The sequence below is a fragment of the Hemiscyllium ocellatum genome, chromosome 3 (assembly GCF_020745735.1).
Source record: "Hemiscyllium ocellatum isolate sHemOce1 chromosome 3, sHemOce1.pat.X.cur, whole genome shotgun sequence".
Classification (NCBI taxonomy): domain Eukaryota; kingdom Metazoa; phylum Chordata; class Chondrichthyes; order Orectolobiformes; family Hemiscylliidae; genus Hemiscyllium; species Hemiscyllium ocellatum.
Window position 1 is genome coordinate 106,432,605 of NC_083403.1, and position 15,961 is coordinate 106,448,565.

At 41.5% G+C, this 15,961-nt stretch overlaps 1 protein-coding gene across 4 annotated transcripts in view; it reads right to left on the reverse strand.

The window, feature by feature from the left end:
* The window catches only part of egln1a (egl-9 family hypoxia-inducible factor 1a), a 96,739-nt gene that overhangs the window by 51,277 nt on the left and 29,501 nt on the right, over positions 1-15,961 (reverse strand). The gene's annotated exons all lie outside the window — the stretch shown is intronic.

Below are 15,961 nucleotides of genomic sequence, written 5' to 3' on the forward strand. Positions count from 1 at the left end.
CACCTCTGGGACACCCGCACCAACCAACCCAACCGCCCTGTGGCTGAACACATGCAGGTCGTTGGCCTCCTCCATCGCCAGGCCATGGCAACATGATGCCTGGAGGAAGAGCGCCTCATCTTCTGCCTAGGTATCCTCCAACCACAATGGATGAATGCAGATTTCCCCAGCTTTCTCATTTCCCTTCCTCCACCTTATCTCAGGGTCCCAACCCTCAGACTCAGCACCGCCTTCTTGACCTGCAATCTTCTTCCCGACCTCTCCGCCCCCACTCCCTCACTTTAACCTCCTTCCACCTATCGCATTCCCAACGCCCCTCCCCCAAGTCCCTCCTCCCTACCTTTTATCTTAGCCTGCTTGGCACATTCTCTTCATTCCTGAAGAAGGGCTTATGGCCGAAACATCGATTCTCCTGCTCCTTGGATGCTGCCTGTTGTGCTTTTCCAGCAACATATTTTTCAGCTCTGATCTCCAGCATCTGCAGTCCTCACTTTCTCCTTCCCCTTTGATTTCTTTGCCTTTTAAGAATTATCTACTTCTACATTAAAAATGTAGAATGAAGCCCATTGCACCACATTGTGAGACAAAGTTCCAAACTTACACAAGCCTGAAAAAAAAAGTTTCCTAATTTTTGCCCTGAAAGGACAATTCCTAATTTTAAAACAGCACCCCAAGTCCTGGACTGATGCAGAAGAGGAAACATCTTTTGACCACCTTTCAGGATCATCAGTCAAGATTAGATTAGATTACTTACAGTGTGGAAACAGGCCCTTCGGCCCAACAAGTCCACACCGACCCGCCGAAGCGCAACCCACCCATACCCCTACATTTACCCCTTTACCTAACACGACGGGCAATTTAGCATGGCCAATTCACCTGACCCACACACCTTTGGACTGTGGGAGGAAACCGGAGCACCCGGAGGAAACCCACGCAGACACAGGGAGAACGTGCAAACTCCACACAGTCAGTCACCTGAGTCGGGAATTGAAGTCACCCGAGTCAGGAATTGAAGTCACCCCTCACTCTAAAACTCCAGCATGAACAAACCCAACTTGTCCAACCTAATCTCAAAAGGAACCCAATCATTCTTAGTATCAGTCTAGTAAACCTTCTCTGAAACACCTCAAAAGCTTACACATCCTTCCTTAAACAAGGAAACTAAAACTCCATGCAGTTTTGCAATATTGTCTCACCATTGCCCTGTACAATCGAAGTAGAAGATCCTTATTTTTATATTCAATTCCTCTCTAAAGAATAGGATCCTATTACCCTTCTTGATTTTGCACTGCGCCTGCACATTAATGTGTGACTGGCACATTAGAACACCTAGGGAAATGGAAATGGCAGATTGGGTATCAATTTGCAACGCCAGAGGAGTCATAGAATATAGAACATTACAGCGTAGTAGAGGCCCTCCAGCCCTCGATGTTGCATGACCTGTGAAATTAATCTGATGCCCATCTAACCTATACCATTCCATTATTATCCATATGTATGTCAATAATCATTTAAATGCCCTTAGCGTTGCTGAGTCTACTTCTGTTGCAGGCAGGTCGTTCCATGCCTCTACTACTGAGTAAAGTAACTACCCCTGATATTTGTCCTAAATCCTCAACCCAAAATTAAAGCTTTGTCCTCTCATCTTAGCCTTCACCATCCAAGGAAAAAAAGTTCCCACTGTCCACCCTGTCTAACCCTCTGATTATCATATATGTCTCGATTAAGTCACCTTTCAACCTTCTGCTCTCCAATGAAAGCTGCCTCAGTTCCCTCAGCCTTTCCTCATAAGACCTTCCTTCCATACCAGGCAACAAGCTAGTAAATCTCCTCTGAACCCTTTCAAAAGTTTTCACATCCTTCCTGTTACGTGGGGACCAGAACTGTATGCAATACTCCAAGTGTGGCCTTAGCAGTGTCTTGTACAGCTGAAGCAAGACCTCTCGGCTCCAAAACTCAATCCCCCTTCCAATAAATGTCAACACACCATATACCTTCTTAACCACCCTATCAACCTGGCTGGCAACTTTCAGGTGTTTATGCACCTGGATACACCTATCTCTCTATTCATTTACACTGCCAAAAATGTTACCATGGGCCCAGAACTCTGCATTCCTGTTGTTACCTCTTCCAAAGTGAACTACCTCACACTTTTCCATGTTAAACTTCATTTGCCACTTCTCAGCTCAGCTCTGCATCTTATCTACGTCCTTCTGTAATCCACAACATCCTTTGGCACTATCCACAAGTCTGCCTACCTTAGTGTCATCTGCAAATTTACTAACCTATCCTTCTATACCCACATCCAGGTCATTTATAAAAATGACATACAGCAGTGGCCTCAAAAGAGATCCTTGCAGCACACCACTAGTAACTGAGCTTTACGATGAACATTTCCCATCAACTGCCACTCTGCATTCTTTCAACTAGCCAATTTCTGATCCAAACCACTTAAATCACCTTCAATCTCAAAACTCCATCTTTTATGCAATAACCAGTTGTGTAGAACTTTATCAAATGCCTTACTGAAGTCCATATACACCACATCATCCAATTGTTTTGTCACCTTCTCAAAGAACTCAATACCTACCCTTCACAAAACTGTGTTGACTATCTCTAATCAAATTATTCCTTTCCAGCTGATTATAAATCCTTATAACTTCTCTCTTATAACCTTTGCCAACACCTTATCTACAACTGAAGTAAGCTCGAGAGCAACTTTATTTGAAAGCGCAATTACATTTTAAAGGGGACATAGGCAGTTATAAAACGAGAATCATTCACATGTTAGCTGGTATGAAGACTACAAAAGGAAGATGGTGATCAATGGCTTACTGAAAATCTGAGGTGGATGGTAGGCAGAAGCAGAGTCTCTTAGGATGAGTTCAGAGAGAATGTGATGGAAGCATGGAGATGAATTAGAGAAATATAGAGGCTGAGGCATAGACAGTCATTGATGGGGAAAGACTGTTCGGTGCAGAATTTCAATTTTAATGATGAAATTATTTTAAGTACTCCCAAGTATGGAGACTTGAACGAGTCATCACATTGTCGTAAAATTCATGCTTTTTAAAAATTCAGTGAGCATTATGTACTCATAAATAGCTGTATAAATCCACAAATGGCTTATTAAATTTTCTACAGTTGGGGGTGGGGGGGGGGCACAGAGAAAGTAAATAGGAATACAGGAAATATTTGTTAAACTTGATAAGGGTCAGGAAAAAAATTACAAGGACGTTCCCAAGTTTGGAGGATTTGAGCTATTGGAAGGGGCTGAATAGGCTGGGTTTTTTTTTCACCCCCTAGAACGTTGGAGGCTGAGGAATGGCCTCATAGAAGTTTATAAAATCCTGAGAGGCATGGATAGGGTAAATAGCCAAGATCTTTTTCCCAGGATACGGGAGTCCAAAACTAGAGGGCATAGGTTTAAGTTGAGAAAGGAAGATTTAAAAAAAGGGACCTGAGGGGCAACATTTTTATGCAGAGTGTGGTGCGTGTACAGGACAAGCTGCCACAGGTGTGGAGGTGGTTACAATTATGACATTTAAAAGCATCTGGATGGGTACATAAATAGAAAGAGTTTCTAGGGATATGGGTCAAATACTGGCAAATGGATCTGGATCAGTTAAGGATAATTGATCGGCATGGACAAGCTGGACCGAAGGATCTGTTTCTGTGCTGTATAACACAGAAAAAAAACGTAATCTGAAATTTAAGCATTTACACGTTCTGTAAGGCCACATTTCACAACATTGCGGTAGCATGCTGGAAATCCAGTCTGGCAATTCCCAAGGATACCATAAAAGTTAAAGATTTTTTAAAAATGCATAATTCACTAATTTATCTGTCTTTTAGACACAGGTTGACAGAAATGCATGAACCAGGATTTTATACTTAATAAGGTTTACGATATATGACAAATATATAGATACAACTACAGAAAAACAGTTATGATTTATTGACATATAATTCTACTAGTTAAATCTTTCAAGAAATTAAATATCAATGTCAATGAGTGGGAGACCTTTCAGAAGAAACCAACTTGGAGGAAGCTTCTGGACAAAGGACACAATTCTTGGACAACACCCATCAGCAAAAGTATGGAAAACGAACCAGAGAAAGTAATGCCAGCAAATTCCAGGCCAGGGACCAGTTCCACCTCCCAGAAATACCTGCCAAATATGTAGTTAGAGATGCAGCTGTAGGATCACATTCTAGTGACCAGTGACATGGAATTTTCTAGGAGGACAGTTATACTTGTGAGTGATTGCCAACAATCAGTTAAATCTCTAAACTTAGAAGCTTCTCTTCCCTACCTATGTAGGCACAGACATTTTTTTTAAGAAAAAAAGAGCTGCTACGGCAGAGGAAAAGCATGGGAAGACAGTTCAGTAGGCTCTATTTGCAGAGATAATCCTTTTGATGATCAGATTACCATTTCTTGACCTTCCTTCTCCAGGTACTTTCGCTTGTTCATTTGTTGCAGGAGACACAGGACGACTGGTTTACACTTATAAGAAGGTCCGAGACTAATGGATTAAAAGTCGCAACTTATTGCAACTGAGAGGAAATAAACTATCTTCAGGCTTTCCATGAGTTTACTGCAAAGCAAAAATAGCTTCTTTTCTACCAATGCCTTAAAAGATTCTCCCTCAAACATTCACACACAAGCTGTTCTCCTACCTGGGAGACAATTAGCTTAGAAGTCAGGAGGTCTGCATCATCAATAACCAGTCACCATTTCACAAACCAATCAATTATTTGTTGCCACCCAAATCTCCATTTGTACACATATCCCAGGCTCCAACTTACCTATAATTAAGCTTTCTTCACTGCTTGGACAAAAAGCACTTAGAATTAATGTCATGCACAGGAGGCTGCTAAATAAGACCAGAGCCTATGATGTTAGGAGCGAGGTACTGGCATGGATGGAGGGTTGGCTGACTATTAGAAAGCAGAGAGAAGGGTCTTTTTCAGGATGGCAGCCGGTGACAGGAGGAGTTCTCCAAGGGTCTATGTTGAACCACAAGTATTCACATTATACATTAATGATCTGGCTAAGGAAACGAAGGACATTGTTGTCAAGTTTGCAGATGACACAAAGATAGATGGAAGGGCAGGTAGTGTTGAGGAAGTGGGGAGGCTACAGAAGAATGGGTGAGTGGTAGATAGAACACAATGTGGGAAAGTGTGAGGCTATGTAACTTTGATGGAAGAATAAAAGTATAGTGATTTTCTATATACAGGAAAAGGCTTTGGAAATCTAATGTGCAAGGGAGTTCTAATTCAGGATTCTTAAAGTTAACACGCAGGTTCAGCTGGCAGTTAGGAAGGCAAATGCAACGTTAACATGATTTTCAAGAAGGTTAAGATACAAGTGCAGAGATGTACTGCTGAGGTTGCTGATCACATCACATTTCAGAATAACGCGAGTAGTTTTGAGCCCCTTATCTAATGAAGGATGTATCAACATTGAAGGTACAAGAATGATCCCAGAGATCAAGGGCTTGACAAATGGAGGAGTGGTTGAGGATGCTGGATCTGTATTCAATGGGGTTTAGAAAGAGGAGGGGGCATTTGATAAAAATGTACGGAATACAGAGAGGCATGGATAGAGTGGCTGTGGAAAAGATGTTTCCACAGTAGGAGAGACTAGCACCTGAGGACACAGCCTCAGAGTAAAGGGATGACCCTTCAGAATGGAGAGAAGGAAGAATTTCTTCAGGTGGTTAATCTGTGCAACTCATTGCTGCAGGAGGGCAGTGGAAGCCAAATCATTGAGCATATTTAATATAGTGATACCGAAGTTCTTGAGTGGCATGGGGATCACAGGTTATAGGGAGAAAGCAAGACAGTAGGGTTGAGAAATACATCAGTCATAAATCAAATGATGGAGCACACTCAATGGGTCGAATAACCTAATTCTGCTTCGATTGCAAAACTGAGTACCGCAGATGCTGGAAATTAGAAGACAGAGTGTGGTGCTGAGAAAGCACAGCAGGTAAGGCAGTATCCAAGGAGCAGGAGAATCGATATTTCGGGCAAAAGGCCTTCATCAAGAATGAAAGTTTGTCCAAAATGTCGAATCCCCTGTTCCTCCGATGCTACTTGACCTGCTGTGCTTTTCCAGCACCACACACGCTACTCTACTTCTACTTCTATGTCTTATGGTCTAAGTGCTTTTTGAAACATGGCCTCATAGCCAGCATGTAACTGTAAAATTGCACAACCTGTGTAAATACGATGACCTATTTGTGATGCAAACTGAATAGTACATCATAGTACATGGTGTTCATTGCTACAATCTTTTAGGTGAACAGAGATACTTTATGATACAAGGGCAGGCATACACTAATAAATTTATTTTACAAATAAGAAAAATATAGAACTGATCTAATTGAATCTCACTTCAACTTAGCCTCAAAAAAATAGAGTAGTCCTATGAGCTGACTTGATTAACTTTGCCTTCATTTTTCTGCAACTTTCCCAGTTGTAAGCTAGACATCATATCCAGACCGATTTGGCTGACTTGCCACAAACATATTCCTTTCGTTTGCACAGTAATTCAGATGGCCCCAGATGGTAAAGAATGGTTACATGCATTAAGACTTAATTCAATATTTTAATTTTAAAAAGTACATGATATTAAAAGTCCAAATTCCAACACAGATGATGTAAATATCCTCCCTTCATGGAGATATTGCTTAATTTATTGTTTCCATGATGAGACAAATATGGTCAGAGTGACTTTTTTTAAACCAACAATAAGTTAGTACAATTTATAACTAGAAACCTCTGACAAAGGTAATTAATAAAACAAACAGTACTTGAGCAGGTCTGAATTAGTCATGAATGGTGGAGGACAATTAAAACAAATGGGAGATCAAGGGTCGAACGAGAATCCAGAGCAAGTATATTCCTGTTACGATAAAAGGAAAGGCTGGTAAGTATAGGGAATGCTGGATGACTAAAGAAATTGAGGGCTTGGTTAAGAAAAAGAAGGAAGCATATGTCAGGTATAGACAGGATAGATCAAGTGAATCTTTAGAAGAATATAAAGGCAGTAGGAGTATACTTAAGAGGGAAATCAGGAGGGCAAAATGGGGACATGCGATAGCTGTGGCAGTTAGAATTAAAGAAAATCCAAAGTGTTTTTACAAATACATTCAGGACAAAAAGGGTAACTAGGGAGAGAATGGGGCACCTCAAAGATCAGCAAGGCTGCCTTTGTGTGGAGCTGCAGAAAATGGGGGAGATACTAAATGAGTATTTTGCATCAGTACTTACTGTGGAAAAGGACATGGAAAATACAGAATGTAGAGAAATAGATGGTGACACCTTACAAAATGTCCATATTACAGAGGTGGAAGTGCTGGATGTCTTAGAGTCATAGAGATGTACAGCATGAAAACAGACCCTTTGGTCCAACCCATCCATGCTGACCAGATATCCTAATCCAAATCTAGTCCCACCTGCCAGCACCTGGCCCACATCCCTCCAAACCCTTCCTATTCATGTACCCATCCAAATGCCTCTTAAATGTTACAACTGTACCAGCCTCCACCACATCCTCTGGTAGCTCATTCCATACACTTACCACCCTCTGTGTGAAAAAGTTGCCCCTCAGGTCTCTTTCATATTTTTCCCCCATCACCCTAAACCTCGGTCCTCTAGTTCTCGACTCCCCGACACCAGGGAAAAGACTTTGCCTATTTATCCTATCCATGCCCCTCGAAATTTTGTAAACTTCTATAAGGTCACCCCTCAGCCTCCAACACTCCAGGGAAAAAAGCCCCAGCCTGTTCAGCCTCTCCCTAGAGCTCAAATCCTCCAACCCTGGCAACATCCTTGTAAATCTTTTCTGAACCCTTTCAAGTTTGACAACATCTTCCCGATAGGAAGGAGACTAGAATTGCACGCAATATTCCAACAGTGGCCTAACCAAATGTCCTGTACAGCCACAACAGTGGCCTTACAATGTCCCAACTCCTGTACTCAGTACTCTGACCAATAAAGGAAAGCATACCAAACGCCTTCTTCACTATCCTATCTACCGGAGACTCAGCTCCTTGAAAGTGATGAACCTGCACTCCAAGGTCTCTTTGTTCAGCAACACTCCCCAGGATCTTACCATTAAGTGTAAAAGTCCTGCTAAGATTTGCTTTCTCAAAATGCAACACCTCACATTTATCTGAATTAAACTCCATCTGCCACTTCTCAGCCCATTGGCCCATCTGGTCAAGATCCTGTTGTAACCTCCTTCGTTGTCCACTACACCTCCAATTTTGGTGTCATCTGCAAACTTACTAACTGTACTTCTTATGCTCACATCCAAATCATTTATCTAAATGATGAAAAGTAGAGGTCACAGCACCAATTCTTGTGGCACTCTACTGGTCACAGGCCTCCAGTCTGAAAAACAATCCTCTACCATCACCCTCTGTCTTCTACCTTTGAGCCAGTTCTGTATCCAAATGGCTAGTTCTCCCTGTATTCCAGGAGATCTAATCTTGCTAATCAGTCTCCCATAGGGAACCTTGTCGATCGCCTTACTGAAGTCCATATATATCACATCTACTATTCTGCCTCATCAATCCTCTTTGTTACTTCTTCAAAAAAACTCAGTTAAGTTTGTGAGACATGATTTCCCATGCATAAAGCCATATTGACTATCCCTAATCAGTCCTTGCCTTTCCAAACACATGTACATCCTGTCCCTCAGGATTCCCTCCAACAACTTGCCCACCACTGAGAACAGGCTCACCGGTCTATAGTTCCCTGGCTTGTCTTTACCATCCTTCTTAAACAGTGGCACACATTTGCCAACCTCTAGTCTTCTGGCACCTCACCTATGACTATCGATGATACAAATATCTCATCAGCAAGCCCAGCAATCTTGAAATGCATAAAAGTGGATAAATCCCCAGGACCTGATCAAGTGTACCCTAGGACCCTGTAGGAAGTTAGAGAAGTGATTTACTGGGTCTCTTGCTGAAATATTTGGATCATCGATAGTCACAGGTGAGGTGCATGAAGACTGGAGTTTGGGTAACGTGGTGCCACTGTTTAAGAAGGGTGGTAAAGACAAGCCAGGGAACTATAGGCCAGTGAGCCTGATGTCGGTGGTGGGCAAGTTGTTGGAGGGAATCCTGAGGGATAGGATGCATATGTATTTGGAAAGGCAAGGACTGATTCGGGATAGTCAACATGGCTTTACGCATGGGAAATCATGTCTCACAAACTTAACTGAGTTTTTTGAAAAAGTAACAGAGGATTGATGAGGGCAGAGCAGTAGATGTGATCTATATGGACTTCAGTAAGGCGTTCAACAAAGTTTCCCATGGGAGTTTGGTTAGCAAGGTTAGATCCCACAGAATACAGGGAGAACTAACTATTTGGATACAGAACTGGCTCAAAGGTACAAGACAGAGGGTGGTGGAGGAGGGTTGTTTTTCAGACTGGAGGCCTGTGACCAGTGGAGTGCCACAAGGATTGGTGCTGTGTCCTCTACTTTTCATTATTTATATAAATTATTTGGATGTGAGCATAAGAGGTACAATTAGTAAGTTTGCAGATGACACTAAAATTGGAGGTGTAGTGGACAGCGAAGGAGGTTACAACAGGATCTTGACCAGATGGGCCAATGGGCTGAGAAGTGGCAGATGGAGTTTAATTCAGCTAAATGTGAGGCGCTGCATTTTGGGAAAGCAAATCTTAGCAGGACTTATACACTTAATGGTAAGGTCCTAGGGAGTGTTGCTGAACAAAGAGACCTTGGAGTGCAGGTTCATAGCTCCTTGAAAGTGGAGTCACAGGTAGATAGGATAGTGAAGGCGGCGTTTGGTATGCTTTCCTTTATTGGTCAGAGTATTGAGTACGGGACTTGGGAGGTCATATTGCGGCCGTACAGGACATTGGTTAGGCCACTGTTGGAATATTGCGTGCAATTCTGGTCTCCTTCCTATCGGAAAGATGTTGTGAAACTTGAAAGGGTTCAGAAAAGATGTACTAGGATGTTGCCAGGGTTGGAGGATTTGAGCTCTAGGGAGACGATGAACAGGCTGGGGCTTTTTTCCCTGTAGCAGAGCTTGAGGGGTGACCTTATAGAGGTTTACAAAATCTTGAGGGGCATGGATAGGATAAATAGACAAAGTCTTTTCCCTGGAGTCAGGGAGTCCAGAACTAGAGGGCCTAGGTTTGGGGTGAGGGGGGAAAAGATATAAAAGAGACCTAAGGGGTAACTTATTCACACAGGTGGTGGTACGGGTATGGAATGAGCTGCCAGAGGATGTGGTGGAGGCTGGTACAATTGCAACATTTAAAAGGCATTTGGATGGGTACACGAATAGGAAGGGTTTGGGGGGATATGGGCCAGGTGCTGGCAGGTGAGACTAGATTGGGTTGGGATATCTGTCGGCATGGATGGGTTGGACCAAAGGGTCTGTTTCCATACTGTATATCTCTAGGAGTCTCTGACTCCAAATATCCTCATTCTCAAACGACGGGGGAGGCCAACAGATCCATGCAAAAGACAAGGCTTTAGCACTTACAAGCACCTTTCCTCACTTCCTCTGGAGGTCACTAGCATCACAATTCAAATCACCCCAAATGCTATCAAGAGAGGGTAAAGGCAATGAATACAAAAAAAAGGCTATAGACTCTGATAATATTCCAGCAATGCAGGGTCGTGCTCCAAAACTAGCCACACTCTTAGCCAGGCAGGTCCAACACACTAACAAATCACCAGCAGAAAATTGTGTAAGTATTGTCTGTCCACAAAAAGCAGGACAAATCCAATCCAGTTAATTTCTGCCAATCAATCTACTCTCAAGTCAACAATGAAGTGATAGAGTTGCTGTAGGCTGTACTATCAAGCAAAACTACCCAACAATAACAACCTTCTGCTAGGCTCGCCCGATTCTTCACCTTGTTTGTGTTAAGGCTTTAACATCGACAAGAGATAAACTTACAGAAACTGAGGAAGACTGTCCAATGCTGTCTTGATGTCAAAGGCAGAGTGTAACAACAAAACTGCAGTCAATCAGACCATGAGAATCCTCTCCGATGGTTGGGGAATCCCACCCAACATAAAAAGGAAGATGGTTGTGGCTACTGGAGGTCAATCACTTCAACCACTGGACACCATTACAGGAACACCTTAGGATATTGCATGGTCCAACCAACTGAAGCTCATCAAGAACATTCCTCTGCAACAAACTCAAAAGTGGGGATGTGCGCTAATAATTGTATGTTCAGCGACATTTGCAACTCCTCACATACTCAAACAGCACTTGTTCAATTGCAGCTAGACCTGAACAATATTCACTACAACAGTACTGGGCAATGGTCTGCTACAAGACGCAAGTCAACCATCACCTATTGACATGCAATGGCATAAGCGTCAAAAAGTGTGGTGCTGGAAAAGCACAACGGGTCTGGCAGCATGAGAGGAGTAGAAGAATTGACATTTCGGGCATAAGCCCTTCATCAGGAACGTGGGGGGAGAGGAAGGGGGCTGAGATATAAATAGGGAGGATGGGATGGAGCTGGGAAGGCAAGGTAGCCAAGAAGGCAATAGGTGGATGCAGGTGAGGGAATGATCGTAATAGGTGGGAGTGGAGGGTGGAACAAATAGGTGAGAAGGAAGATTGACAGATGGGTCAGTTCAAGATGTCAGTGCCGAAAAGGAGGGTTGGATCTGGGATGAGTTGGGGGAGGGAAGAACAAGAAACTGGTGAAATCAACGTTGATGTTGTGTGGTTGGAGGGTCCCAAGGCAGAAGTGGAGGCGTTCTTCCTCGAGATGTTGGGTATCGAGGATTTGGTAGTGCATATCCTTGGCAGAGTGGGACATGCAAGTTCCGGGCCTCCTCCACCGCCAAATCCTAGCCACTCGGCGCCTGGAGGAAGAATGCCTCAACTTCTATCTTGGGACCTTCCAAGCACCCAACAGCAACGTCTATTTCACCAGTTTCCTCATGTCCCCTTCATCTCACCTCATCCCAGATCTAATTCTTCAACTTAGCACTGCCCTCTTGAATTGACTCACCTGGGAATCTTCCCACCTATCCATTCCAACCTCCGCTGTGGCCTATCGCCAACTCCCCCCATCTGCACCCACCTAACATCTTCCCAGCTCCTTTCCGTTCATCTGCATCTCCCTGCCCATTTCGTTCTCAGCCCCCTCACCACCGCCCCCCCCATATCCCTGATGAAGGGCTTATGCCCGAAATATCGATTCTGCTGCTCCTTGGATACTGCCTGACATACTGTGTTTTGCCAGCGCCACACATTTCGACTCTGATCTCCATCTGCAGTCCTCACTTTCTCCTATTTAGTGACATAACCATTGCCGAATCCCAAGGGTTACCATTGACCAGAAACTGAACTGCATCAGCCATACACAATAATGTGCTTACAAGAGCAGGTTGGAGTCTGGGAATTCTGTGGCAAGTAACTCATCTTCTGACTCAAAGCCTACCCTGTTGACTTGTGGGTGGGAGGGGAAGGGAATACGCTCTCCTTTTCAAAATGAGAACATACCTCCAACAACATCAAGAAGCCGAACACCATCCAGAATAAAGCAGGCCACTGAACTGGCACTTCCAACATTCACTCCCTTCACCATTGATGCAGAGCAGCATCAGTGTGTACCATCTAAAATATGTATGGCAACAACTCCAGGCTCTTTAAATTCACACATTTAAAATCCACAATCTCTAACAACATATGTAGGAAACCATTACCTTCAAGTTTGCAACCATGCCACTCATGATTCTGACTTGGAACTATATCACTGTTCCTTCACTCACCACATCAAAATTATGGAACTTTATCCTTAACATAGGCTGCAATGATTCAAGGCAGTACTTAATGGAGGACAATAAATGATGGTCTAGCCAACAAGCAAATTTAAAATAAAGATCAGATACACTTCACAACTTAGTTTATTCCACAGGAATTACTACAGCACAAAAAGCTCAAGTGTGATTTTGTTTTCACGTAAAGTAATTTGATTCAAGTAAGAAACCTCAAATACCACGAATTCAGTCCGATTTCAAATGGGATGAAAATTGGCCATTATACAATAGGCAGAAAATCCATATTGCTAGATTAATGTTGAGGCTGTGCAGTGAAAACTATCGTACTGTAATCGTAGCACTGGAGAAGAATTACTTTCATTTAACTCAATTCATATTTAATCATACCAGAATTCCAGTCTTAGTCATAAACTTATCATAAATTATGCAGTGTAATATTGAAAAAATGCTCTATTTCAATAATTTGGGCAAGAATGGCCAAAAACCTGCAAAGTTTTGCATTGCTAAAATGATCTTTCATACAGCTATTTCTCTTATCAGTGAGCAACTGCAAGAGTCAGCAAATGCCGATAAGCCTTTTCTCGTGGGTGGAGTGAGAAGTAAATGACAGCTACTGTTGCAACTAACAACTGTCCCATATGGCATACAAACAAGCACTGCTAACATTAAAAAACTTCAAACTGTCAAAAAAAACCTGCATTAAATTTGCTACTTTGACAACAGTTGTTCTGTTTTCCTCTTCTCACACACTATTGTATGTGAATACAGCCACCACCCCAGAGCAAGATGAACTCGTTTTAACTTCCTACTGTTGGATTTGTGCCACACAGGCACTGTTCTTAATGATCTTGCTACGTGCAGTGCGTGAGGCAGCTTGCTGCTGATGTACAAGTATGTTGGAACGGAGAGGAAAACTCAAAGATGAGTAAACACATCAGTCAACGTCAGCATGGTTAAAGGAGCTAAACTTAACCCTAGGCAGAATGTAGCTTGCTATGTGACAATCTCAGAATAACCTAAAATTTAAGATGCAAGGTGTTTAAATCACTTTAAGAGAGAAAAACGCAAAAATGGAAATTACATCTTTTAAAAAGATTTACTATATTGAAACTGCTACAATTCACCAGGAGAGAGGTTTGAGACATTATGTAGCTAGAGATAGCACACTGCATCAAAATAAATATGGTGGAATGTCAGTCAGTATTGCAGATATGGATTTTATTATAAAGGTCAGCATGACTTCATTAAATTCTTGGAAGTGATCAAGATTTACACAAGCTTTTGCAAAAAAAAAAAGTACAATATTAGATTACTTTTTTTCCAATCTATACAAAAAAAAGACCCTATAGTATTGCATGGATAAGCCACAACATTAATTTACTCCAAAAAACTACCCCTACATCCAAAATAATTTGAAAAATCATGTTCAAAGTTACTACATACAATACCAAATGATGCACCAACATTATCAATCAACTTTTTAAAAACAAAATGAATTTAAAATAACTCACGAAACAACACAAGAAACAAAGTGAGCAGAGAATTACATCGATGGCTGACTACAATTCTATATTTCATTATTACCTTCGATAGATAGCTATTCTCAGGATTCAGTAAATTAAGCTATTAAAATACTTCTAAAACTGGACATTCAAATGAAAATACAAACTCTCAATAGCTTGGCAAAGAAAACAATAGGAAGCGGTTAGCTTTGGCATGAATAGTAAAGACAAACTAATATTTTAGACTTGCTTGCGAAACAGTTCAATTAAAATAAAAATGTTAGCCAAACAATAGCAAACCATCTAAACCCGTTTTGCATCTTCTTTTAGACTCCCGTCTTCTCCAGTTTTTTTTAAAGAAGTGAGAAACAGTAGCAACAAGAGGGTTCAAGCAGAAAAAAAAGTAGCAAATTCTTTGAATTGAGAAATTAAGGTAACAAACCCAGGCAATATACAAAGACCCCTGTGCAGAGCAGGATAAAAATGGATATGAAACAAAACAAACAGGAAGCAGTGAATAAGCAATGACAAGCTTTGGAGGAAAGGAAATGTGGGAATTTTGAAGTACGTGAAGGAAGAAGTTAAATTAGGATATTTAAGGTTCAGAAAGAACAAGATAGTAAAATCCAGAGGGCAGTGACCATTTTAATATTAAATAAAAAATAAAAAAAGTATCTATTGAAATACATTCATTTTAAATCACAACACCACTGCAAAAATCAGACCAGGATGATGGGTAAAGGGCTTGGAATAAAAATGCACTATCTTTAAGTGCTGAATTTTTAAACTTACAATTTGTACTTCCTCGAAACAAAAGCAACAACTAGGGATATAAAAAAAATAAAAACGAAACAGAGAATGCAAGGGAAACTGAGCAGGAATTCTGCAGTTCAGAAGTCGTCATACTGGACTCAAAATATTAATCATTTCTATCTCCACAGATGTGGCCTGATCCAGAGTTTCGCCAACATTCTCGGTTTCAAATTTAGATTATCGACAGTATTTTGCTTTTTCAACATAAATGCCATTGGTTAAAAAAAAATTGACAAGTTGTTGAAACAGGGTTCCACAAGGAGCACATTTATGTAGTAAACCAACTTCATTCAAAACTTAACTATTTGATCGACCAAACCATTAGATTGAGCATAATCCTATTTTACCTTTATTAAAAGTTTAGCAACCCTGTCAATATTGATGAAAGTCATTGCTTGGAATAAAAAGACAACCCTTAACTTTCACTAAGTTAAGTGGAACCACATTACCTGAACATAGATCAAAAAAATCACATCTCTCACCAGGAAGTAATGGCTTTGATAGCTGTAGCAATTATGGAAATCCACTTTTTTGATGGAACAAATAATGCCTTTGTTCTACTTCAAGAACAAAATGAAAATTTTACCATGGTATGCTGTTTACTACACTATTTCTTCAAATAGCGTCTCTTGCTAGTTTAAGGCTAGCCACTGGAACGGTGTATATTCAGTTTATCGAAGGGAGCAGGCCATGGTAATGGCAAGGGCTCTTTATTACAATCACTGGATGGTTATCATTGATCCAGCTACTTTGTACAAAACGAGTGTTACAGATTGGATCAGGAGTTGAACTTCTTATGACTACACATTTACAATCAATCTTTAAA